The sequence below is a fragment of the Mesoplodon bidens genome (genome assembly GCF_964165515.1).
Source record: "Mesoplodon bidens genome assembly, contig: HAP1_SCAFFOLD_423, whole genome shotgun sequence".
Lineage (NCBI taxonomy): Eukaryota > Metazoa > Chordata > Mammalia > Artiodactyla > Ziphiidae > Mesoplodon > Mesoplodon bidens.
The window spans coordinates 130,390-147,245 of NW_027672575.1; the positions used below are offsets into that span (position 1 = coordinate 130,390).

At 38.8% G+C, this 16,856-nt stretch overlaps 1 long non-coding RNA gene and 1 pseudogene across 2 annotated transcripts in view; both read right to left on the bottom strand.

Annotated features, from left to right (window-relative positions):
• Positions 1 to 16,856, bottom strand: part of LOC308609980 — a 66,686-nt gene that overhangs the window by 23,440 nt on the left and 26,390 nt on the right. The window lies entirely within an intron of this gene.
• On the bottom strand, positions 10,609 to 14,940 carry LOC308609986 (3-hydroxyisobutyrate dehydrogenase, mitochondrial-like; annotated as a pseudogene). Its single transcript has 2 exons — positions 14,929 to 14,940; positions 10,609 to 11,828 (listed from the first exon to the last, which is right to left on the bottom strand). The product of its transcript is annotated as a 3-hydroxyisobutyrate dehydrogenase, mitochondrial-like (transcript).

Genomic DNA, 16,856 nt, shown 5'->3' on the forward strand with positions numbered 1-16,856 from the left:
GCCTTCTTCTCATCTCTTATATACTCTCTCTCTTACTCCAGCAGCTTTGTTTACCATTTAATATATTATCTGCCAGGCGCCTTCCATCTGTTACCAACATCTCTCCCTCTGTCTTTGTCATTTCAGCCTTCGCTATGCTCTCTGAGCTCTCACAGGCAGATCTATTGAACACAGGAATCTCAGTGGAAAATACGAGTACGTTATTTCTCTACTGAGTAAAGCCCTTACAGATCACATGGTCCTGATCCATCTTGCAGCCACGTCATCTGGACTATTTGACCTCCCATGTCACAATAGCAGAGGACCAGACAAGAGGGACACTGGCTCCTAATGACCTCAGCTCAGAAGTGATACACTTGATTCTGCTTCTTTGCCACTGGCCACAACGAATCAAAGAAAACAGTTGAACTACAAAGGAGGATGAAAAATGTAGATAAGCACATAGGATATTTGATGAGCACTATCTCGAGGTGACATCACCTCCCATCAAACTTTTATTTCACAGAGAAAACACAGACTATAAAGCAAAAACACCCCAAACTAACTTTTTCTCTTTACGTCCATGAATAGCTTTTCGACATAGTTTATCAATACCTATTCTCACTTCCTCAGTATCTTCCATTCATTTTCCCACCTCACTGGGATTGTTAAGGTTTTCCTCTTTAGCGATTTTATTTTGGCCCCCTCCCATTAAAAAGCTGCCCTCCTCCCATTAAAAATTACTCTTGCTTGATGCCAAGTAATTCTCTAGTTACCTTTTCTCTCTTCCTAATTTCACAGTGCAGTTTATCAAAAATTGTATTTATTCTCACTGTCTGTATTTTCTTATCTTTATGTACCTCGTGACTCACACAATTTTGCTCTTTTCTTCTTACTTATCTGCACTGGAATTGCATTCACCAACATTTAATTTGTGGTTAAATTGACTGAATATTGTTTGGTCCTTCTGTCACCTTTCAGCAATATTTGATTTTGTTGATCAAACTTGTCATCTCAGAAAAATCTTTCACCTTAACAACAGTAGCATCTTAACCTGCTACTTCTTCCTCCTGCCTCTGGACATCCTTATCTCTTTCACTGGGCACTCTCACTTTGCCCTCTGCCAAGAGATGTGTATTTCTCAGAAGCTCTCTTCTGCCCTTGATAGATGGTCTCATCTACTCTTGTGATTCCAGCCACCATATATATCACAGATCTTGACCTAAAACGCACATCTCTCTCTCCTGAGTCTCTTACAAACTTAACTAATTGCCAACTGAACAACTCTGCCCAAATATAACATGGACACTTAAAATTAATTATGTGATGTTACTGAACGATTAATTTTACCTTCAATACTTACTTCCACTATTCATCTCTCTACATCATTTAGACCACCACTATTTGTACACTTGTCCAAGTTGGATACTGGGGGAACACTGAAGACTCTGGACTCTGACAACCCTCAGAATGGGAGAAAACAGTTGCAAACGAAGCAACTGACAAGGGATTCATCTCCAAAAAATATAAACATAAATAAATTTGTAAACTATATAAGCAACTCATGCAGATCAATATCAAAAAAAAACAAATACCGTATAATATCACTTATATGTGGAACCTAGAAATATGGTACAGATGAACTTATTCGCAAAGCAGAAATAGAGACCCAGATGTAGAGAAGAAACACATGGATACCAAGGCGGGGGGAAGGGGGCGATCAATTTGGAGATTTGGTTTGACATATATACACCAGTATGTATAAAATAGATAACTAATGATAAACTATGGTACAGCACAGGGAACGCTACTCAATGCTCTCTGGTGACCTAAATGGTTAGAAATATTAAAAAGAGGAAATATATGTATAGGTATAACTGATTCACTTTGCTGTATAGCAGAAACTACCACAACATTGTAAAGCAACTATACTCTAATAAAAATTAATTTAAAGGAATAATAAAACTCTGGACGCTGTATAATCATCCCTCACCTTCACAATTAATTCAGTAACCAAGTACTCTCTAACCTAAATTCCTACTCTCTCTCAATATTGTCTACTTTTATTCAAGCCTCTTGCCACTACTTGGTTCTGAGCTACATTTTCTCTTATTTATGGAACATAAACAGTCTCTTAACTTTTAACAGAATAAATCTTTTAACAGAATAAATATTCATTGAGTACCTACAACACTGGTAAATAAGGACATTGTTCACATGCAGTTTACAATGTAGTAGGGGCAATGAACTATAAAATAGAACTTTACCTCTCATAGGTAACTGGACAGCCAAGTTTTATAAGAACACGTAGAAAGGGAATTTAATCTCTAATGGAAGTCATGAAAAGCCAGAGATTCAATGTTTATTTTGAAACTTGTATGATGAGAGTGCATTAACCAAGGATTGAATGAGTAAAGTATGATACAAATTGATGACATTACCTGGAGAAAGTTCAGCAGTAAGAGAAGTCTAACCCTGAAGTCTACTGAGTATTGCTGAAAATTTATGGAAGAAGGAGATGCTAAGTAAGGATAGAGAAAGCAGATGAGGGTGGACTAGTAGGCAAGAGCACAGTGCTTGAAGCCTTTTCCCCAAAATTAAAGAGAAGCTATCAAAGAGCTCTAAGCCGTTGAGTGAAATTTAGGTTGCAATGCAGAGAATAAACAAGACAGAAATAATACTGGAGTCAGGGAAAAAGTGAACTGGGATGTTACATCCGAGTAAGAAATGTAAAAGATATGACAATGGACATAGAGAAGAATGGACATATGTGTGTGTGTGTGTGTGTGTGTGTGTGTACATATATACACACATATATGTGTGTATATATATGTGTGTGTATATATATATATATATATATATATATATATATATATATATATATACACATACATATATATATATATATATATATAGTATAATTATGACGACTCTTAGGGATTGTTCCAGAGTTTAAGGGTGGGGAGAAGAGTAAAGAATGACTCTCAGTTTCTTGCTTGGTTAATTGGGTTAAAACAGTTTGCAATAAAAAAGATTTAGCTTAAGTCATTTAATCATTTTAAGTGCATTCTGAATCCTATACAAATAAGTTTGAGAAATTTAAGAAAATTGTGTTTCCTTAAGTTTTGCATATCTTTTGTTATTCCATGTAAATTCCCTTCTTTTTCATATGATTAAAGAAAAGTTATGAAAAAAATAAGAGAGAAATGAGAGAAAATAAGATCTTATGAAAAATTATGAATGATCTTTATCTGTTTTTGTGCTTACTGTAATTTCTTACTGTTTATCTCTCTATATACATATTCTGAGATATCTTCTCAGACCTGCTGAATCAATCTGTGAGGAGTAAGTTTAACTAATCACTCAGATGAACCTAAAATTGGTTCATCTACAGGAATAACCAACATAAGAGAGTAGTCATGGTAGTCTCAAAATTAGAGAAGACTTCCCAATTATTCCCATTATGTCCAAGACAGAATATGAGCAGGTACTTCAAGTATCCGAACTTCGTACGATTAGATTCTGCAAAAGCATTTTAAATAGGAAAAATACATAGAAGAAAGGTTAAGACAAAACTTCCCCAGGATAAAATGGATCCCATATTTTCACCAGATGCCTTTACTTAGGAAAAAGAAATGTTGAAGAATTGTAACAGTATCCAACCTGGAAAACAAAATACAGAAATTTTCACCACTAAGCCTGAGCTCTGTACAACTCTGATTTAGTGTTTTTTCAAGCCTTACACAGCAGTCTCTATTTTTAAAATATTTATAAGTAACCCATTTTGTAGGAAAACACCTAACTTTCATCATAAGAATTATGACACTTTATACTTTTATTCCAGCCTAACTTTTATACTCTATTTTCTACCATTTGGCAACTTATACCCTACGCTCTAGTCAAAAAAATCTCAGTTACAATCACTTAAACATATTGTGTTGGTTCTCAAGTCCAGGATGTTCCTTCTGCCTGGTATGCCCCTGACCTTCTCTCCACGTGGAACATTCCTACTGACATTCAAAACCTAATTCCAAACCCCCTCATTGTTGGCATTCTCTTTAATATCCCCTATTAGCAGGGTTAGTGACTCTAAGTTCTGTTTTACAAAGTTACATTTTTATGATCTATTTATTTAATAGCCTCTCCCTATTTGATTGTAATGAGTTGTTTATGCATCTCTCACACTCTCTTTTGAGTTCCTCTGGCCTTTATTTTTTCTTTTATCTCTTACCCATAAGCACAGTGCTTGCCCCATAGTACGTGCTCAACGTGTTGGCTGAGTGAAAAAAGACACCTTTTAGCTCTCTAATCATTTGTGAAATGTCATTTAAAATGACATCAGATTACCCTTTGTTTCCTAACTTAATTTCTAGTACTATAGAATGTACACTCAGAACACCGTCAGTGGCCTACAGAAACAGTGTTCTCACTGGACTTCATGCACATAGTCAACCCCCTTATAACTTTCTCTGGCATACAACTGCCAGACATGTTATTAAAAGAAAATGATGTACCAACCCCTCACCTATTGGAAAACTTCCAGAAGCTCTCCATTCCTTATTGTATCTTTTCTACTTGATTTTTCAAATACCTCTGTCTTACTTCATCTATTCAGAACTGGCTTTTCTACCTTTGCTTTCATTTTCAATTTCATTCATATCATTATCTGCACTTACCCATAGAACCTAAGCATATTTTAGTTTCTTATGCAAGTTTCCTCACTAGAGGTCAAAGGGGCAAGGACTATTGTGATAAAATATTAAATAAATAGACGATAGGACTTTGTTCTATTGGTCTGGGAAAATTACTACCTGAAACAAAAGAATTCTGGAAACTGAAGGGGTCAGACCAGTCAGCTTTGTTTACTTCAGACTCAAATCAATGTCTTGTCTTTACCTGAGCTCTGGTTACATTTAGAAAAAAGTACTGTAAATACAGTGAATGAGCAAGGCCACTATCTGAGACGTGTCTGGGTCCTTAGTATAGTAACTGAGGGAATGGTAAGCATTGGTCAATGTTTGCTGATTGATGACTCAATAGATCTGGTTAAGCCTCACCGTCAGAATTCCAGATTTTTTAACAAGCTTCTCAGTCTTTTCAACCCAAAGAAAAAACTAAAGAAAACCAGATGACAAGAATTTCAAATTATAAAATATCCCGATTGTCAAATTTAAATAGGGATATCCTGTGCAATGGAGAGGCTGGCTGGTGCCAATTTCACATTTTGTTCTCTAGTGTCTGGACGAAGCCTGCTCTGCCAGTGAGCTGACAGGTCGAGAGCACTCCAGCTTCCACAGACACCCGAGAACTTTCTATTTCTCATGGTGTTCCTACCTTACCTAAGGGAAGGACTATATTCACAATGAAAAGAGTTATGATTCATCACCAGTAGAGAGATTCTTCCACTTTCTGGGTGCCCACGTTAAAAGTCTGGTATAGTCAACACTCCCTCTAACAGAGATCATGTATTGAAATGAGAAAACCATCACCTAATATGGCCAGAGAGGTGAAGGGACTTGGCCCAGCTGAGCCCAGGAGACACCACTAATTCAAAACCTCAACCATTAACACAGTGATTGTGATCAAGGAGACTTACAGCACATAAGAGATTCAAAGAGCATATTAATCCACCTCTGGCAACACTGCCAGTTTAAAAGAATGATGAACCTTCTCTCCCACTTGATTCAACCTGGCTATGTATTATACCACTCTAAACGCTAGCAGACTCTATGCTATGGCTTCCATTAGGTAGCACTTAGTATACATGAAAACTTTCTTCAAGAAGTAATTACTTTTGAAACCATAAACATTTCAGTTGGGAAAAGTGAAAAAGAAAGGAGGTGCAAGTAAAGGGAACTAGAAAAAAATAAGAAAATACCCTCAAATATAAACATGTTGATTCAAAAAATAATTTAATGGGGATTTAAATGATACTAGGTGAGCATTTATTCTGTTTCTGCTTTAAATAAAGCATTCTGTTCTATTTGTTAGGTGTTGTACTTGTTTAGGATCTAATGTCTGTTAAAAACCTCTCGAAAGAGATGTATTCATTCTGGTATCCTAAGCACCTATCTGGATGAAAAGCACAAGCAATGGGAAGTCATGGGGCATAAAGGACCTTGCAAAGGCTCTGAAATCCATCTCTTACTTATGGCCTTTGAGACTCAGCCTCCTCCTCTATGTAGTGTTCATAAAACTTAGTGGAGATAGAACACTAGGGACACAGAAGGTCAAAAGAGGTATTTACTACGACTTTCCAAATATCTTCCTTTAGGAAAACAAATATATTTTATTTGCAATGAGGCTTTCTTGTGAATTTTATTCTTCTAAAGAAGAATATTTTTTAGTGAACAATTGATTCGTTTGCCTCCCTGTGCTACTTTATTGACAATACTCAGGTAGGGGTGGTTTTCCCTCAAGCAGTTACCTCCATGTGATTTGTATATCAGACCTTCCTAAAAGCATGTTTTCCTGCTCTTTCGTTCCACCCCATCCCAGCTCTACTTCAAATATTGTGATCCTCTATTAAAATGCACAGAACCCTGGGAAAATAAGGAGAAGCAAAATGTTTGTCACTCCCAGCTCTGGTATGCATATATCAGAGGCTAAATTATAACTGATGAAGACAGAAATGGGACCCATATCTGTCTGACTTCAGAAACCAGAAGTGTATCTACTACAAGCTGATGAATGGGAACTCAGATCAAGGCCTAGAGTGGAGAGGAGTCTTCTGATCAGAAGGGGAAAGTAAACAAAGGGCAGCGTTTAATTATTTAATAATAAGTAAGAGAATGACTAGGGTGTTTTTACAGAACAGGATATAATATTGAAATAAAATCCCCCAAAGTGACACAGAAACATAATGCAATCCTCTTAAGCTACAACCCTTCCTAAACCAAACCATACCATTCTCTTCACACATCCTGGAAAGTCAAAAGAAAGGGGATACTGATCTGCATCACACTGGCATTAGAAGCAGATCTAGTTTTAATGAAGTATTACTTCAGGGACTGAAGTTTCCCCCCAAAAAGGGTAAGCTTTTTTCTCAAGAAACATCACTGTGTAATAATCAAGGAGCCAGGGATGGTGGTATTAATTGTTCTAAGTACAGGGATTTGTTTTGCAGAAAGAAGTACCAATCAGAAAGAGAACTGACCAATAATTACTTAACAAAACTGCTTCAGAAGTAGATTTCTAAATCTACTTTTAGACTGATAGTTAGAAAAATCTTACTAAGTTTATTCATTTAGAGGAAATCTGTGCAAGCCTCTGAAACCAAGAGGTATTGTATCAAAAGAGATAAGGTCACTAGACACTTATGTAAGAGCTACTTCTTCCTCAAATGGCCACCATTAAGAGGAGAAACTATTTGCTGTATTTTCTGACTATTACATTACCAAGAAGTAACAATGCACCTTTAGGAAACTAGTATGAAAGAAAAACATAATAAAATTTTTTGCAGGTGACTCTTTGATCTCATAGGTGTGTGTTAATTTTCCAAAGTTGGCACTGGATCCTGCCTTTACAAAATGCTCCTTGAAATATCACATTGAAAATCTTCTCTTTTACTCCTTATTGTAAACACTGTGTATGTTTTTAAGAAGACCAATAAAAAATATGGACTATGGGGCTTCCCTGGTGGCGCAGTGGTTGAGAGTCCGCCTGCTGATGCAGGGGACACGGGTTCGTGCCCCGGTCTGGGAAGATCCCACATGCCACGGAGCAGCTGGGCCTGTGAGCCAGGGCCGCTGAGACTGCGTGTGCAGAGCCTGTGCTCCACAACAGGAGAGGCCACAGTAGTGAGAGGCCCGCGTACCGCAAAAAAAAAAAAAAAAAAAAAAAAAAAAAAATATATATATATATATATATATATATATATATATATATATATATAGAGAGAGAGAGAGAGAGAGAGAGAGAGAGAGAGAGACTATGAAATTATTTTTCCAATAGTGAAATTGTGGAGAATACATCTTGCATTTCTACTGTATTCCCGCAAAAAGAGGAAGTTCTTTTCCACAAAGACTCTCATCAATGTTAACTCTGGGAGAGAAGTATTTGTAGTTGTCTCATGCTTTGTGGTGAGAGACTCGCACTTTTTCCCCTGTCTCTATTGTGGGAAACAGGGCACACTTTGGGCTGAGAATTCATGCTGTGGTCGGAAAAGAAAGAAACGAAAAATACCCTCATTAACACTGCTCTTTAACAAGTTCAGCAAATGGGCTTCAGGCATTCTAAACAGCAGCAATTAAAAAATAACTTTAGATTTCATACATTTCTTCCAGTAGGATGAAAAGCTGAGGTATGTTAACTTTAATTTTATGGTTTGCGTGAATACCGAGTTCGATTACTCCCTGTCAAAGCAGAAATCAGCCTCTTACAGGGAGTAAGTGCTAATTAAGCAAAACAGAGTAAGCATGTTATCTGAAGTATATTTGATTCTTTCCTGTGCACTTTGGCTGCACAAGCTCTAACCACAGTTTCCGGAGGGACCATCAGTGCTCCCTAAGAATGCCAATGCAGTGTTCCGTCCAGTTAGTGGGGTGCAGAGACCAGTCAGAATGCTGATGCTTTCCACAAAGGAGATGGGGCTAGGGAGGCAAATGCAATCAGGGAGTATTAGCTCTGTCTTGTGTGCCTGCTACAAAACCGTGTCCTCTCAAGACTGCCCTATCCCTTCTTTGCTTTATACGTGTATGTGTAAGTTTGTATATGTAAGCTTTACAAGTCTCTCCTAAGAGAAAACTGAAAATGCCCAGGAAAAAGACAAAACTGCTTCAACAGAGAAAGGTCTCTCTGTTCCAGTTGAAGAGGATATAGAGTTAATAACAGGAAATATCCATCCCCTGAAACTGTATGAAACATGGATGCTTCCACAATTTACTCAAGGTCTCACTGACCAGGCTATAAGTAATTTTAATTATTATTTCTTATGATTATGGTTGATAAAAAGGCTCAGTGGTATGCTAAAAATCTTTAACACTTGTTGACCTTTTTTCTTGATAGCTTTCCTCCTCCCAGGCTCCAGCCAACAGTAGCAGTAACAGATATCCAGATCTTAAGAGGATAGAAGTATAATGGTGCACTGAATATGGAAAGGAAGAACCAGTAATGGTTCCTATACATTCATAACGCGAATCAGCATCAAACTAAGCTTCCCCAAGAAGAAGCTGACAGCAAATAGTTTCTCCTCTTAATGAATTGAGGAAACAACTTTGAAGTTATCCGTAGCCACCGCTTCTGAAGCAACCAGTAGCTTTGCAACTATTAGTTTACTTGTATTAGATTAATTTATATTAGAGTTTATTTAATGCAATTGCTCACAAATTTTAAACCATTTTGTAGAGTAGTGTTCTCTATCTGTTTAAATGAAATGCTTTCCTAAGCTCAAAATCAGTGTTTTTATGTTGTGTAAATTATGAAATTACTGTGAAATATCTGGTAAACTTGATAGGAAACCCCAGATGTCAGCACTTTGCTGGGCAAGATTTAAAGTGGCCCACACCATTAGCCCTCATCAGGAGCAGTAGCAGTGGGCTAAGTCATAAGGGCACGCCCGTCCATTACACTCACCCAGGATACTGTGAGTGAGAAACAAAGGGCAGTCAGACAGGGACCTCTATGCTCAGATTCCACTGCCAAGAAATGGCCTAAGTCAGCTCTTGTTGTTGAAGAAAATAACCCTTTAGCAATCAGACTGAATCCTATTTTAAGTTTTAGAGGAAGAAGGATACTATTTAAACATTGATGAAATGTGCCTCTCTTTTTTTATCAGCATAGAAATCTATTTGAATTCAAAAGAATATGGTTATATTTAGCATAGTGTAATAATTATCTAAAGCACATATCATCGTTGGCTCTGAAACAGTTCTAAAGATGTCATTCTTTTGAAGTCAAAAAATATGCAGTAAAAATGGACAAGGAAGCAAAAATATGAAAAAACAAGTTTGCTGAGTATGGGAAGTTGTTACAAGAGGGGCACAACAAGATAATGTAACAGAGTCCAAATTACATAACATGCAGCAAGGAGTTCTCTTGCTTTAACAACTCCTAGAAAATAAACCAGTAATCTCAATGCAAGAATATCACCACTGGGTTATTTAACAGGACAAATTTTCTGAGGGACACAGGTAGTAACTCACTATACTTCCCCTTTCTCTAATATCTTTTCTCACACCAATTTCTTTTCTTTCCTCGAGGATAGATTTTATCCTGTTGAAAACAATTTTAGTTTTATTTGTAAAGTGGAGTAAATAATATCCTGAGTGAAGTAGGCAGCGTTTTAGCTGAAGATGCTTAGGAATCAAACTTTTGAAAAAGGCCAATCAGCTAGCTAGCTAGCAGTTACCATCAGTGGCTTGCAGAGAAAAAAATTACAGATGATATGTTTGCTAAATAGATAAAAAGAATAAGCAGTTTAGAATGGGTGAAAAATCCCAGGATCTACTGTGACCTAGACCAGAGGTGCCTAAACTTTTTGGAACCAGGGACCGGTTTCCTGGAAGCAAATTTTTCCAGGGAGGGGGGGCGGGGTGTGTGAGGTTCAGGCGGTAATGTGAGGCATAGGGAGCAGCAGATGAAGCTTAGTTGGCTTGCTTGCGACTCACCTCCTGCTGTGCAGCCCGGTTCCTAAGAGGCTGTGGACTGGTACCCGTCCAAGGCCAAGGGGTTGGGAACCCCTGACCTACACACTCAAAAGCAGACAGCTGACCTTTGATTAAGCCCATTTTCCTGTGGAGTGAGCCATAAGGGGCTCCAAGACACAGTTTGGTTTCAATGTTTCAGTGTTCACAGCCAGAGGGCAAACTCAGAATGTCTCCTCCTCTTGCAAAAACTGGACCACGGATGAGAAGTCTTTTTTTTTTGAGTAGCCCTTCACGCACAACATCCCTGCAGATCTGATGGGCTTGACTGCCCAGAAGGACTGGGCTCTTTGTGCTGGTAGCAGAGTCTCATGCTAATCCCAGATCCTTAGCCATTAGTGTTGCTCCAAATCCGCCCTGATAGTAATTAGCCGAGGGAACTCCATCCATCACCCCAGGTACAGGATTATAAGTGTCACTTGACCAACATTGTCCTGAGCTCGTATTTAGGATTTTAGCCAAGAGTTTTGGGTCAAGCCCTAACCTGAGTCCCAGATTCATAGCTTCAGCAGTTCCAATCCTACTAATAGCTAACAGCAAGTTTTTGCAGATCTTCGAAGCCTGGCCAGTCCCAACAGCTCCACGATGCACCACATGGGAGCCCATGCACCACAGCAGCTCAACCCCTCCCATCCTAAGTGTGAGGTGGCCAGATCGAGCCATTCCCACACTACCAGAAACAGGGGCATCCGTGAAAACCGCTCCCATTTTCTCAACTTCTTTGGCCAATTCTCCGAAAACCATAGGATCAACAGTACTGGAATCTATTAATAGTGAGTCTTTCTTCACTTTTTTTTGAATTCCATTTGCTCCACAATAAGCTTCTAGTGCATTGATGCATTGTAATAATTCTGTCACCTTTTTCGGCTACATCCCCTGCAGAAGACACTACAGGGTTCATCTGCATCTAGAAGCTCTTTGCATGAATCAGGGAACACATCAACAATGGTGAGTGGCTAGCCATGTTTCATGAGCTCTTTTGCCACTGGACTCCCCACGTTGCCTACTCCAATGAATCCAACTGGAGTCTTGGAAGCTACTGACCTAGAACACAGCGCTGCAAGGCTGGCCACCACTGGTTGCTGCAGACGACTCCCTGTACCGGAGGCCGGAGGTGGCTCCACGGAGACGGAAGGAGGCTGCCACGCTGCCCGTGCCCCTCCTTCCCACGGTGACCTCCTCGACTCCCGGCTCACCCACTGGCTGCTATAGGGTGCGTGATGCGGAGGGCCGGCTCGGCTGTGGCGATTCTTAATACCTCTTTGGTACTAGGTTACACATACAGTTTCACCTAGTGAGCGATTTAACAGAAGGAATTTTTTTCTACGGCATTTTTGCGGCACAGCAGATAGAAGCGAGGTCACTATTTCTTTGAAAAACTGAATTAAAAATTTATAGAAAGTCATGATTCATTCTACAAATATGCTGAGTCAAAGAAACGTGAAAATTGATGCGATGGAGGAAGAGCGCTAGACTTCCCTGATGCTCAACTGGCACCTTTCTTCTGGTGTCAGAACATGGTTGTGTAACTCCTTTAATCCCAGTGGATTTTCCAAAAATTCCAGAATCTTCAGATTTTGGTAGCCTCTGTTTACTGCCTTTGCCCCCCTATGCCAAACCCCACCCCACCCCGCACACATTCATTTTTTACCAGTTGTCCTCCGGGGTGTTTTTCTTTATAGAGTTATTGCAGCAGTTTGTTAGACTACTGACCCCCAGTGCAAATGCCCCTCCCCCCGTTTTCTCACCCTGTGTAGTTTTGTTCCACCTTGACCTGGGCTTGGTCACGTGACTTGCTTTGGCCCAATGGCATATCAAGAGCTGAAGCTTGGAGAGCACTCGTGCTTTAGGGCTTGTCCTCATGGAAACCTGACATGTTAGGAAGCCTGGCTAACCTAGTGGAGACTAGGCACAGGCCACAGCCAGCACCAATGGCCAGACATGTGAAAGCAACCAGCCCCAGTCCAGCAACCAGATGATGGCAGCCTCAGTAGTCACCTCAGGTGAAAGCAAGATAGATCCACCCAGGAGATCCCAGCCCATTCTGCTGATTCACAAATTGTGAGGAGATAAAGTGCCTGCTGTTTTAAACCACCAAGCTTAGGAGTAGTTCATCACACAGGAAGAGATATAACTATCTTTACTGTTAGATTATCTTCCCATTTTATACCATGTTTCCCCTCAAACGACTGTTCCTTAATCCAAGATTCTAGAAAAGAAATTAACAACTGATGAGGCTGATAGAGCCTTAACATTTTTTATAAGTTTTGTAAACTTTTAAAATAACTGTTAATAAAATCAATATTTATTTGATCACAAAATTATTTTCTTCAGTTGCCTTAAGAAGTAATGCAGAATTGTACTAAGTTTATACATTTGGAGGCTCTAAAAATGTGTTATTCCTTGGATTCAAGTCCTAGTGTACTTTATGTGGGCATTCACGTTTGCAAAATGATTCCAGGAAAGTTGCGATTTCATTTTACAACTTTGGCCTAAGGAGTCTTATGATATTTTACCTGAGAAAAAGAACACATTAATTCCACTTTCAGCTATTAAACCCATGGCTTCCTGTATTTTCTAAATTCCCTATCAGTGAAGAAGACTATGTATAGCGTACAAGACTGTCATGATTAGGAGGAAGGTAGTACAGAAAGAGCCCATCAAATTAGGCATTGCCCAGTCATGTCAGTATACTAACGTGGCGAGCCACAGGCAGCTTGAAGCCTGGAAAAAAGACAGATACAGTGTAATGATTATCCTAAGGATCCGGATAATGATTCCCATGATTTTGTTTTAAATATTAATGGCAGAGGATTCTGGGGAAATGGTGGTGGCTACAGAGAAGATTTTTATCCCTGAATATGCCACCCCTCCCCTAAATACACAACCCCCCACCCCCACAAAGAAGAAAGAAAAGCATCTAGGATAGCAAGATCAAAAACCCACAGACAACATCTACAACAAGGTGTCCACATTAACTGCAACATACAGCCAGGTAGGAACAAACCAACAACAGGAAAAAGACCTACATATGTGTATCCCAAGGTGTGTGGGAGGAAGACGAGGGAAGGACTCTCTCTCTCTTTAAGGAGAGCCAAAGGTTACTATGGTTCATGAACTCACTGAGATTGAAAAACTCACTGAGAACAGCGGCAGAAACCGGGAGTGAATGTTGCAGGCTCCACTTTGCAGCTGAGTGCAAGAACTTTGAAATGTTCTGAGGATGCCAAGTGTTCTGGGGTCTGTGAAACCTTGACACCTATCAAACCAAAGCACCATTCCAGAACAAATCCCCATACTCAACAAGGACAGGAAAGAGGAGGCCTGGGTAAATGGGCATAGGAGGGCCGAGGAGGAAGATTTTAGAAATTTTAAGGTCATTTTTTAAAATTATGTTGTGGGGCCTCCCTGGTGGCGCAGTGGTTGAGAGTCCGCCTGCTGGGACACAGGTTCGTGCCCCGGTCTGGGAAGATCCCACATGCCGCGGAGCGGCTGGGTCCGTGCACCATGGCCGCTGAGCCTGCGCATCCGGAGCCTGTGCTCCACAACGGGAGAGGCCACAGCAGTGAGAAGCCTGCGTACCGCAAAAAATAAATAAATAAAAAAAATTATGTTGTGAAAATAATAGAAGATAGTGAGCCCTGGAGTTCTGAAGCTAGAAATTATATTCTGATCTATGTTTCCCTCCTAAAGTGGAAACTTATTTCATTTAAAAATGAGCGACAGAAGAGTATTCCATTCACATCCTGTAGAAAATCAGTGAGAAAAAAAAAGAAAAAAGAGGGGTGAAAAGAAAGTTCCAGCAAATCCTGAAAACGTCACAGAAAGACACGTCCACAGAACAAATGAAATTTATTGCCTGATATTGCGGAAAAAGTAAAAGAAATTTTCAAAGGAATAGAAACTGGTTTTAAGAAAAACATAAAAGAAATTAGAAAAATTCAGAAATGAAGTGATTGGAGAATAGCAAGATTTGAAAAGGTGAAAAATTCAGTAAGTAATTTGTTTAAAAAAAATCATGTCTCGAGAGAAGGTTAAACTAGAAGGAACACAAGTTTGAATAAACACAGTGGATAATGTCTCCTTGGAGAAACAGCTGATTTCAAATCCAGCATAAGAAACGAACAAGATGTTCCTGGTACCTCTTGTCATATAAGAGAGCTGGGAAGACTTCAAAGACTACTGTGGTTGTGTGGAAAGGACTCAGGAGCCAACTTGAACAGGATCCGTGAACCTAAGAGGGGACAATCTCTGCATCGATATTTATAACAACCTCACTGAAAACAACAACAAAGCAAGAAAATACCTCATTAGTCATCTTTGGAAGAGTCAACCTTTCTCTCTCTTGTTTTTTCTTTTTTTGTAAAACTGGTAAATAAAATAAAAGAAACATTTATTCTTCCTTTCCTAATTAAACTGTAACTCAGGGCAACCAAGTAGTTGATGAAATAATGTTCTAGCTAGTAAATGAATAATCATCTAGTTAGTAGAATATCACCATTTGGTACCCTTAATAAATTAATGGATCTAGACATTGATCATTAATGGCTGCAACGTCACAGTAAGACAGACACTTTATAGTTCCTTTTGGAATTCATCAGTATTATCTATGAAGTAAACTTGACAAAAAAATCACACCTGAATTATGTCAGTGCTCTAGATCTATCTACCAACTGACAGTAAATACATGGACCAAAGGAGCATGATAAACATATAAGCAGAAAGGGGATGCAATCAGCATAATCCAGACAGTTGGGAACCCTACTGGATGAATGCTTTGAATTCAAGGACAAATACTTGCAAGAAAAATGAGCAAACTGAGTTCTTTTAAACCTATACTTTAAAAGAAATTGTGTTTGGATCAGCAATCAAATAAATAATGGTTATTAAAATAAAAATACATTTAGAGGACAATCAAGGAAACATGAACTGACTGGCTATTTGTTGATATTAAGGAATCATTATTATTTGCGGATGTGTGATAATGACATAGTTGAGCTTAAAAAGGGCAGTTCTTGCATTTTAGAAATATGGATACTGACGTTTTCACTGAGAAAAAGAAATCTGGGATTTGCTTTAAAATTGCTGGGGATGATGGTGGTAGTAGTAAGAGAGGGTGCAGAGACAATCTATTGGCCTGAAATGGACATTTGACGAGAACAATGGATGAAAGTTTCTACTTCTTTCTCTTTATTTCTGTAGATGTTTGAAATTTTCCATACTAAAACAGGTTTTATAAATGTAGATGGCTTGCAATGTGCTCTTCTGAGCTCTCAGAAGGCAAAAAGCCATTCTTAAATTAGGAGCTTTCTTCTCTAGCCAAGAATTCTAATGATAATTTTGTCCCAACTGGCCAGTGCACTCAGATTGCTCTGAGATCTGTTGGTGGGAAAAAAATCAGCACAAACAATAAAGAGGCTCTTCAGTCTTAGAAGAAAACAACAAAGAGTAAAGGCTGCTGCTAGGTCTGGGGCAATAGTGTAGTTACCAGTATAAGACAAAATATTAGTTTCTTCCAAAATCCACTTGTTACTACTGTGTATACTTTTGCAGCAAAGTATCTTTTCTACGTTGTCAGCATTAAAGTAAATTTACTATTTAGGTAGCATTTAAATTATCATATACTCAAAGCCTAGAAAGAATCCCCTAGGCTGAAATGACGTTAAATCTTAGTTGGGCCATTGCAGTGTATTCTCCAGTCTTACTTGCTTTGTCTATAACTGTCGTAAAAAGGTGTGAGGAGATCTGCCAATATTAATGCCAGGATTCAAAATGAGTTCTTTGTAGCTTGCTTCCTTCAGGATCTTCTGCCCTCAGACCCATGTATTTACTTAATGCCTCAGATTATTGTATATGTCACATCTTTCCAACTAGAAGACAAGCTCCTTTAAGGGCAGTGACTAGTCTCATCAACATCGAATTTACTCCAACACCAGTGCTTTCAAAATGTGTGTTGTTTAGTATATGTCTGATCGTAAGAAGTTATAGAAACATTTCTACTCTAACTAAATAATAATGATACTACTACTACTATTTCTACTACTACTGCTAATAAAATGTATGAAATAGAGTATAAATGGGAAAATAAAGATCACACTGGAAATCCCAGACTATAAAATGAATGATCCCAAAGCCACTGGCCAATCCATCGACTGTAAACAGTTACTTGTGAATTGGTCAACATTTAAATGCATAATTGAGAGAAGGGTTAAAACAAATTTTATTACCAAAAAA